Here is an 11152-nt window from a genome sequence, read left to right on the forward strand (position 1 = left end):
ATAACTGCCCATTAATTAACAACCATTCATGAACTTGCCCTTTACATTCTCGCACACTGCTAGGGCTGGGGAGAATCAAAGACATCCAAAAGAGTTTCCTCCATGTGAATTCTCAGATTGACAGAGTACTTCCCAGGAGGGTGACTGATCTTTAATTCATTGTCAACCCTAAAAAAAAAGCCCAAGGAAACAAAAAAATCCTTGCCACCCAGTTTCCCACGATGTCTTGAAGGCTTAGCTCCCAAACTAATATCCAAAGAGGGAGTACTTCTTTGGGCTTTAAGGTCTACCTCTCAGAGGTATTTACATGATAGCAGTGAACTTGTAAAATTGAGAGAGGCTTTCAATGCAGATGTAATCAGGTGAAGGAGTGTGAATCCCCCAGTCTGTCAAATCACACATTTGTCTTGAACTAAAACAGGGACTGCCTCCTTAGCTGAATGTATGTGGTGCCTCTCTTGCAGGGTGGCACACACCCCAAACTTCTACTTCCTACCCCACTGGGAGTCCACTTATGCAGAATGTCCTCCGCTCCCTTTTGCCACCCCACCCCACCCCTTCACGCACAGGCACCCACACATGCACACATACCACATAGCTGCATATAAGTGGTTTGTGATGGATCGGTTAAATTTTAGGTCCCACTTGGCTATACAGAAAACTTGAACAAATTCGTATCATTCTGGCAACTGATAGGAACCGACAAAATGAGAAATGCTGGTAGATACACAACAGGTAAAATGTAAAGTGGACATTAAGGAGTGTAAGGGGAAATTGGAGAACAAATGGCTGGAGATAAGTAACAAAATTGTCCGGGAGTGGCTCTCCAGGGAGCACCCATAGATCCCCCGACTCTGGGTCTGGCTCCTGGGCCCAACTGGCAGGAGCCACAGCACACCCAGAGGAGCGGTGACAGCTGCGCCCATCAGAAATGGCCCTCACCTGTGGGAGGACCACCGCGCCGCTGCAGCCACGAGCACCCGAACTCCTCCCAAGGCCTCCCTCCCTCTCCATTTCCAGCTTTTGCCAAGTGAGAAGGGAATAGCTAGAGTAGGGCTAGGATTTCCTCAAGGCGACTTACTTTTCAGTTTCCTATAATCCGTTTTCAGCCTTTGGCAACCCATTAGACTCACCTGGGGCACTTTTAAAACACAGGGTTTCTCAGCCCCATTATGGGATTTCGAAGAGAATCTCTGCGGCAGGGTCAGGCTGCACCGGTTTTAAAGCTCCCGGGTGACTCTGAAGGGCAGTCAGGGTTGAGTATCCCTGCCCTAAGAGAAGCTGTCTTATCCCTGGTGATGCGGGGGAGGGGTCTCCATAAACCTCTTCCAGGGGTTATTTCTAGGGTAAGACATCCCTCCCTGTAGAGCCCCCCCAACTGGCTAAATGTCTAGAACCTGTTTTACCCACCTCAGCTTTACCACAGAGCAAATGTCCCCTCAGGGGCAGCCTTTTCCAGAGAGCTCCTGCTTCATTTACCTCCTCCTTGTGGTACCCTTGTCAGACCCTTTTCTCCATAAGGTAATACCACATCTGGGAAGGGTATTTGGGTAGTGTATGTACGAAGAAGTTGGAGGGTTGTAGAAGGTTAGCGCCCTGCTCTCCATCCGCAGAAATGCCCCTCCTCCAGTGTTTCTCTAACTGACTGAGCATATGAATCATGCGGAGATTTTGTTAAAATGCAATTTCTGATTCAGCAGATGTATTAGTCAGGGTTCTCCAGGGAAACAGAACCAACAAGATATATATGTTTATGTGTGTGTGTGTAAATATTATGAGATTTATTATAGGAACTGGCACACACAACTGTGGCAATTGACAAGTTCAAATGCTGAAGGGCAGGCTGCAAGCTGAGAGCTGCAGAGATTTCAGTGAATTCCCCAGGAGAAGCTGGCTGGCTGAAATACAGATAGAATTTCTTTCAGGCTGCTGAAATTAACAGGTTTCCCTTTAAGGCTGGGGTTCTTAACCTTTTTTTGTTCCACGGACCCCTTACTAAGTCCACCCTATACTGTGTGTTATTTAATAAATATGTCACACCCGCACCAACACGTCCCCACAAGAATAATACTTTGTTTGAATTTCAATTCAAGCTCACCGACCCCTTGTTAAGAAAGAACCCCTTCGCCTGATTGAGACTAACCTGATTAAACTGGTATCACCTGCTGTGCTCTGCTTGCCCTCTCCCCCATGCCAGTCTTACCCTGTTTGTTTCCTCAGAGCTCCAGGAGAGACCTTAGGAGGCCGAGTACGTGTTGGAGAAAAACGGTGTTCACTGGGACATGGACACTGATATGACCACAGGCAAAGAAAGAACTTATTGAGAAGCTCTCCCAATGAAGGGGGTCTGAAGAACAGACTTCAGTCTGTTGGGTCAGAAGAGAGACTTCAGCCCACTCCTGGAAGGGAGGGACTTGAATTTATACAGAACTTTCCTAGGCAGGGAAATGATGGTGGGTGGGAGGTTGAGAGTCCAAGTGAAGTGCAGGGGCCAATAGGAAGCCCTAGAGGTGAAAATTTTCCCTGATAATGGGTTAGGGAGTTATGGTTTCTTGGAATGCTGCAGGAGCAGATGTTTCTTCTGATCTATAAGGTTTAAAGGGTTTCTTTATTTCCCTCTGATATATAAATAGTAACGGTTTTTGTCTCCCTCTGACATGCAGGTAGAGATAGCAAAGATCTCCATCTCCCTCTGATGTGCAGAAGGTGAAGATCTCCATCTCCCTTTATTCCTGTCTCTGTAAGGTTTCTTTGTTTAACCTGTGGGAAAGGACCAAGCCCTTAGACACGGGAGAGGGGGTTTGCCTTTTTCCCAATGCATATCAGGGGAAACTGAGCTACAGCTTAATTATTGCAAACCTCTTCTAGTATGTAAGCGTCTCAAGCTCAGAGTGCATGAGCAGTAAATACATGTGTTCAGTGAATGTGAATAAAATTATTTACTGGACTAGTCCACTCAATATTTCTAAAGAACATTTCCAAAGGACATCGTGGTATCACTTGATGGGAAAGCAGGCCACAGGTTGCAGGCATCTCCCTGACAGTTCCCACTAAGGAGATGTCTTGGATTTCATTTCTTCTCCAAACACTGCCTTTCTTAGCTTCTGAGCCCCCAGTGTCTCGTCGCCTTCGCAGCATCTCTGCACGAAGCCTCTTCTCTGGAGGAGGGATTTGACAGGGCCTTGGCGACCCTCTGAGGAGGGCTGAGGTTATTTGCATCTCTTACCACAGGGAAATTACTTCTGACAGCCCGAAGTGAAGCAGAAATATAAAAAATGACGGAGTGAAGTTCCTTCACCTGAAGAAAAGTGGAACATTAATAGAAAGAATTAGAGGCCAGAGTAAAATGGCAAATTGTATAGGTGACAAATACATTAAAGTCTGCGTGAAAGTCAGTCACCTTGGTACCTTGGAATTTGCAAAAGTGTGTTAGGTTTCAATTGGCTGTTTCTGAATTCTTTGATTATGATAGCTCAACATATTATACTTCTAGTTTCCTTACATTGTTGTCCTTCAGAAATACCAATTCTGTCTCCACTTTTAGATTCTGTAAAAAAAGACAAGCATCGTACTTAGGATTGATTACCCAGTTTGCCAGTGGTCCAGATATTTTAATTCTTCTGTTGCCAGCTTCTGACTGATATATGCAAAAGAGGGAAAATGAAGGAGATGAAACTCAAATCAAAATATTATTTATTCGTTTATTTATTAAAAGTTCTTGTGGGAACACCAGCTATGTACAGTGGGGGAAGCATACAGAGATTGAGAGGCAAGGAATTTTGTTTATTTGTTTGTGGTTTTTTGTTTATTATTGAAATAATGAAAATGCTCTAATAATGATTGAAGTGATGAACACACAACTATGTGATTATACCAAACACTGTGATTATACATTTTGGATGAATTGTATGCTTTATTAACATGTATCAGTAAAATTAATTTGTTTAAAAACAAAGTTCTTACGGGGAAAAAATGTGAAAGGCAAAGAACGCTGAGATTACTGCCTACCACTAGCCAACCCAAGGCTTCTCAGTGATGCTTCCATAACTTCTCCTGGGCCTACTGTTGGGTGGTAATCTGTGGCACACATACACGATGTTAGTTTGCTATAGCTAAAGATGGCACATGAGCACAATGAGAATATTATTTCAAGTAAAAAATCTATCCATCACATCCTACTTTTATCTCCAGCTACAAAGGGCCTTCTGATGGTTTTACTGTGAGCTTGTGAATTAATTAAAGGTCAGCCCTCAAAAGGACCTCATCCTGGTCCCTGCAACGAAGGGTACACTATGTGACAGTGAATCCACTAAGTGGGAATTTAAATACATTTCAATCACAATGACTTCAACATTCACCAAACCTCTTGCTTGAGACAAATGAATAACCTAATCAAAATGTCTAAATAAGGCACTGATTAATGGATATCATTCTTTAATTTCCTACTTTTAGACAAAGGCTGATGTGGTTAGCCATGGCATATTTAAGTAGCTGAAATCAAATATATCATTAAATTCTGTGATATAATAAAGTAGAAATTCAGATACCTGTGGAGTATTACAATGAGGGTATCAGTGATTCTCCATCTCATGATATTGGTCTCATGAAGGGTTTCCTCCTCCTTGGAATCCCTGAGTCAACACAAACGTAAAATCACACTTGTGATCATGCCTTCCCTTAGGTGCAATTTTTCACAGCTGCAATATGGGTAGAATTAGGGAAGTCCAGTTAAGTTATACGCAGAGAAGATCAGGACTCTCTGTGACCAATATATAGGAAGGGTACATCTTGATGGAGGGAAGGGACAACCTGGCATGAGGTGCTGTTTGGAGCTGTTGCGTGTCTGGGCAAAGCCAAAGCAGGGGGATGATTAGACTTGGTGACATGATGGTTCATATGTTGAAGACAATCCCCTTCACTGCCGCCACCTCCGCACCAAATGCTAGCAGCTGCTGGTCTGGTGGCTCTTGTCCTTACAGGTGGAGCTGGCCCAGGGCACAGTACCTGGGGAACCACAGGGATTATGAGTGCTATGTGGTGGGGAAACGGAATCAGCGTCCCTCTCTAAAAGCAGAGATGGGGTGTGGCTTTCCCCATGGTAAAAAACAAAACAAAACGTGTGTGTATATATAAATATATAAAGGGCTGGAAAAAGCTGTAGAAATAGCTGAATGGAACTCTGGCTTTTTCATAGCTGCATGCTCAGGAAGATTTAGAAAGATATAGACAAATCCTTCCAAAGAGGACCTGAGCTAAGTTCTGATTCTGTGACCAGATCTGCAATATCCCTGATGTTTTTATAAGACTGGTTTCTTGACTTTCTTCTCTAGGGAAGGTGGGGGCAGGTAGAGCCAATAGCAAAACTACCAGAAAAAGAGAGTGAAACCTCCCACAAAAGATGAGCACGTGGCTGCTCCTGCCGCGGACAGTTGGCGCAGCAAGATGACCGAACAAAGGGAGATGCAGAGGAGAGACAGAGAGAGAGATGCAGCAAACCAGGGAGAAGAGGTGGCTCAAGCAATTGAGTGCCTCTCTCCCACACTGGAGGTCCCAGGATCGGTTCCTCGTGCTTCCTAAAAGAGAAAGACAGGAAGAAAAGGCAAGCAGACATGGAAAGAATACATAGCAAATGGACACAGAGCAGACAGTGAGCACAAAACCACAAGGGCAAGGGGTGGGGGATAAAAAAAAAAAAAAAGATGAGCATAAAAACCAAAATTCTAAGACACTTGAACTGTAGGCAATAAAAGAACCACATATACTACAAAATCACTACCAGCAGTATGGGGGTGGGCGTGGGGTGACACACATGCTCTTTCTCAGGGAAAAATGCTGTTTTTATATAAATCTTTTTGAAGTAGTCGTAGACAGCATTCAAAACAGCAAGATGAAGCCCACCAACTTCAGGGGGACGCAGCCTCTGAAAGCACCCGGGCTTTCCCACTCTCATGGTCCAGTATGTCATAGCTGGCCCCCTTTCTAGGCCCACTTAACACCATCCTTTTAGTGGAACCATGTGTCTTCAAAATTCTAATTTCTTCCAGAACCAATGCCTTCTAAAACAAGATATTGGTCACATGGGGACTTCAGCCAGTTCCAACCACAGTGTTGGACGCTGTCTTCCCTCCACCTCAATAGATTAGCCAGAGAGGCTTACACCCCATCAGGCTGGGACTACTGCCCTAACCAACAGGAAGCAACTATAGAAGAATGATCATCGTCCCTCAACATTCCCTTAAGAATAAGGGAGTGAACTCTTTGAGAGGAGAGTTGAAGCAGGTTAGTACATGGTAACGAGGAGAAGACGAGCCATAACATGGCTGACAGACAACATGGCCAGCTGACAACATAGTCAGCAGACCGCATGGCCAGCAGACAATATGGCTGCAAGACTTTGCTGGGTCCTTGAGTTTAACCCTAAGGTCCCAGTTCCTTTTTCTGGGACCTTCCCTTGGCCCCAGGTATTCCAAACAAGTCTCACTACTGGCCCCCACCATAGGGGGGCCACTATAGGGCCCCTTCCCTTATCATTAGCAAGGGGTGAAATAATTAACAGTTTAAAAGGCAACCACACAGCAGAGCTCCCTCTCTCTTGCCTAGAGGAGCCTGCACCAAATCTTGGTATGTATTTCTTTCTCTTCCATTTCTCAGCAAACTCTGTTCTTTCCCCCATTTCCCGATAAATTCTTTCTACTGCCTAAAAAAAAAAGAACCACATATTGTGAACCACAACTTGTGATATATACCTAAAAGGCACTTAGCTTTAAAAAATACAGAAGATAAAAAGTAAGTAGATTATGCTGATAAATTTAAGAATCTTGAGAAAGGACAGAAGAGGCAATCCAAAGAACATAGGAGAAAATTAATAATAAAATCAAGAGAAGAAATTAATAAATAAAAAGCAAACAATAGAGGTGGTCAACAAGATCAAAGTTGGTTCTTTACCAAAACCAATAAATTAGAAATCTCTGGAAAGATTGAACAAGAATAATGAAATATCAGATTAAGACAAAACAAACAATATAAGGAATGAAAACAGATGCAGTAGAGATTTTAAAAGTCACTAGGGTGGTGGACTTGGCCCAGTGGTTAGGGCGTCCGTCTACCACATGGGAGATCCACGGTTCAAACCCCGGGCCTCCATGACCTGTGTGGAGCTGGCCCATGCGCAGTGCTGATGCGTGCAAGGAGTGCCCTGACACGCAGGGGTGTCCCCCACGTAAGGGAGCCCCACGCACAAGGAGTGCGCCCCATAAGAAGAGTCGCCCAGCGCGAAAGAAAGTGCAGCCTGCCTAAGAATGGTGCCACCCACACGGAGAGCTGACACAAGATGATGCAACAAAAAGAAACACAGATTGCCGTGCCGCTGACAACAACAGAAGTGGACAAAGAAGACGCAGCAAATAGACACAGAGAACAGACAACTGGGGTGGGGGGGAAAGGGAGAGAAATAAATAAATAAATAAATAAATAAATAAATAAATAAATAAATCTTTTAAAATAAAATAAAATAAAAGTCACTAGTAAGTATCAGAGAATAGAAGAAGAGAATGAGTTATAAAGTGTATCAGGGAGAGAAGTCCCTTCTACTTGCAACCCTTGATTTCTAGACCACATGTTCTGGCTATGGGAGAGGCAGAGCTATGTAATGGTCTCTGATTCAAAGCATACCCCACATCCTGTAAAACAGAGAGCTATAATTTTAGAGTGTTATTTTCCAATTGGTACTATAACTTAGTCTTCAGTAAGACATCCACTCTTTCCATCAGGTTGGCTGTGTCTGAGTTATGGGATCTGTGGCAAGACTTTTTGGTTTCATGGGCATGAACCTTTTGCTGCCTTTTATTTGCTGTGAACTGAGTTCCTTGATCCGATGCAATGCTGCACTGTGACAGCGACTAAGACGTTCTGTGAGTCCATAGTTGATGGTGCTGGCAGAAACATCACAGGCAGACGAGACAAATCCATAACCAGAAAACTTGGCGATTCAAGTTAGATAAATCTCTGCCCTTTTTGTCACAGAAGAGGTTCAGTGGAATCAGTGGTTCTATAAGGAATCAGTGTTAGACTCTGCTGCTAGATGATTAGGCACTCACCAGTAGCATTGGCCAGGTCAGCCTTCGTCAGGGGAAGAGAATGTTGTTGAGCTCATACATAGCCACCATACCTGCCAACATGGCCACTTTTTCCCATAAGCCCATTGAGCTAAGCATTGGGGTGGCTTAGGAAAGAGGCTGATTGTTAGCCTCAGAGTCCCTCATTTTGGTCATCTGTATTAGTCAGCCAAAGGAGTGCTGGTGCAAAGTACCAGGACTCTGTTGGCTTTTATAAAGGGTATTTATTTGGGGTAGAAGCTCACAGTTATTAGACCCTAAAGAGCCCAACTCAAGGTACCATAAGAGGTACTTTCTCACCCAAAGTCTGTTGCCACATGTTGACGCAAGATGGTGGACAATATCTACAAGGGATCAGACTTCTTCCTTCCTCTTAAGGCTCTGTGGTCCCAGCTTCTTCTGATCTCAGCTGTAGGCTGGCATAAGGCTCCCTGGTGCTCGTTTCTTTCTGGGCTCAGCTGGTGTGTCCTCTTCACAAAGTCAGTTGTAGGCTATCAGGTTCATTTCTTCCCGGGGCACTCTCTCTTGTCTCTGTCTTTGACTGAGTATTCATTTGCACAGCACACAGCTGTAGGTTAGCTCTAGGCGGGGACTCAAATGACATGGTCAAATAAAAGCCCTAATTTTCATTTAATAATGTAAAAGTGAAACCTCTGAGTATAAACCAATCTAATATGCCCAGAGGAACAGACCAGTTTACAAACACAATCAGTATTTCTTTCTGGAATTATCAATTATATCAAATTGCCAAATCATCTGATTATTAAGAGCCTCCTCGGCAGGAGATGCCCTTTGATCAGCTTTCACATGGGACACAAATATCTTCGCTATTCACGTCCATTCTAAGAGGTCGGTCCACATCCCTCTTCTCCAAACTTCCTTGTCGCCAATCTTCCCATCTTATTTCAAAGTCTCTAACCATTAAGGTAAACTATTAGCAATGACCTATAAATTAAGATAGGTCTGGCCATCTGTCATTCCAGGCATAGCGGGCAACCAAATGTACTGCAAACATTTTAACACTAAGAGATTTTCTTTCACCACTGTCCTTCACAATTACCCTGAGCGGGCCTATAGTACTTAATTTGTCCACTTTGGGGCGATACCAGTATGTTGTGCAGTTTAATCAGTAAACCAGGGTTGAGTTTCTTCTTTTCCTCATTCAGATCATCACAAGGAAATCCACAGGAGGCAATAGGCATGGATTGAGGGAGAGGAGAAATATCCCAGGAGTCAGTGTTGATGGAATCTGAGTTATCTCCTTATTCAATTTACCTTCTGGACCTGCCTGAGCTCGGTCTCTTAGATTAGATGGTAGTTTAATGCTGCACATGCCTAACCTTAAGGCTAGGTGGGTCAGGTAATGCCTAGTTCATTATAGGAAGCTCCAGATACATGGTCTCCAGTTCTACTATGTTTAGATATTCAGGCTCTATCAAGGCCCAGTAATAAGCCAGAACCTGTTTCTCAAGAGGAAAATAGTTAACTGCAGAAGAAGGCCTAAATTTGTCCCCAAATCCTAGGCATTCTGCACTGTCATTCTCCTATTGGTTCTTGCTAGATGCTCCATCCAGTATTGCTATTTGCCATGGACACTCACAGCAACATTAAATCTATTGGCTCGTAAGAGTTGTAGGGCAGCTTGCACTTCAGTCTGAACATGCTGTAGAGTCTTAATTTTCCCTACTACCTTTTCAAAACTGGCAGTCTTATGGGAGATTCTGTAGATAGACCAAAGCACAGTCAAATGTGGTATATGCTGTTTCCAGAATTCAAAAAGGGTAATCAATGATTGTGCCTATTTTTCATGGTAGATGGTAGTAGAAAGTACAACAATTTATCTTTCCTCTTGGAGGGAATGATTTGGCATGCTACAGACCATTGAACCACCAATGAGATGGTGGACCCCTAAATTTTGTGAGGTTTCCCACCCTCTACTGTAGTTTGTATATGCCTCACTATGACATTTAAAGTAGCTTTCTACTTCCTGCTCATCAGATTCAATCAGCCTTACATGGTTGATGTAGTGTACCAGTGTGATGTGTTTTGACCTCTCAATATGATCAAGCTCTCTGTTGACTACATTGTGGCAGAGGGCAGAGGAATTGACAGACTCCTGTGGCAAGACAGTGAGGTGTATCATTAGCTTTGCCAGGTAAAAACAAATTGATTCTGGTGGTTCTTGCAAATTGGTAGAGAGAAAAAGATTTTAAGTAGGTCAATAGCTGCATAACAAGTGCCAGAGATTGTGTTGATTCCTTCAAGTAAAGATACTATCTCCGAGACAAATGCTGCAGTTAAAGTTACCACCTGGTTGAGTTTATGATAGACCACAATCATTCTCCAAGATCCATCCAACTTCTGCACAGGCCAAACAAGTTAATTAAATGGGGATGTAATGAGTATTACCATCCACATATCCTTCGAGTCTTTGATGGCACCATTAATCTTTGCAATTCCCTCAAGGAAATTTCAGTTTACTACCTTCATAGGAAGGGGAATTACCAAGAACTTCCACTTAACTTTTCCTATCATAGTGACTCTCACCTTATAGGCCAGAAAGTCACAGAATATGTGGATATTCTCCCAGTTGTCAAGTAGGTCTATTTCTTTTTTTTTCTTTTGAGGTAGCAGGGCCAGATTTTGAGCCCTGGACATCTTATGTGGGAACCAGCATTCTACCACTGAGGCACATAGGCTCCCCTGAGTTGGTTTTCTTTTGTTTGTTTGCTTGTTTTTGTTTGTTTGTTTTTATTAGGCACTGGGGACCGAACCTGGGACCTCCCATGTGGGAAGCAGGCACTCAACCACTTGAGCCACATCGACTCCCTCTATTTCAAGATTATATTCAGGAACTGGGGACATAACCATGGGGTGGATCTGTGGACCAAATGGGCCCACTGTGAGTTGAACTTGAGCTAAGACTTTCTGTCTCTTGACTACCACAGGCCCCCATTTTTGAATTTTTTTTATGATAAACTACAGTGGTGTTTTGGGTCCTTAGGAATTAGAGTCAATTCAGAGCAGGTCAAGTAATC

Source organism: Dasypus novemcinctus, chromosome 16 (genome assembly GCF_030445035.2).
Source record: "Dasypus novemcinctus isolate mDasNov1 chromosome 16, mDasNov1.1.hap2, whole genome shotgun sequence".
Classification (NCBI taxonomy): domain Eukaryota; kingdom Metazoa; phylum Chordata; class Mammalia; order Cingulata; family Dasypodidae; genus Dasypus; species Dasypus novemcinctus.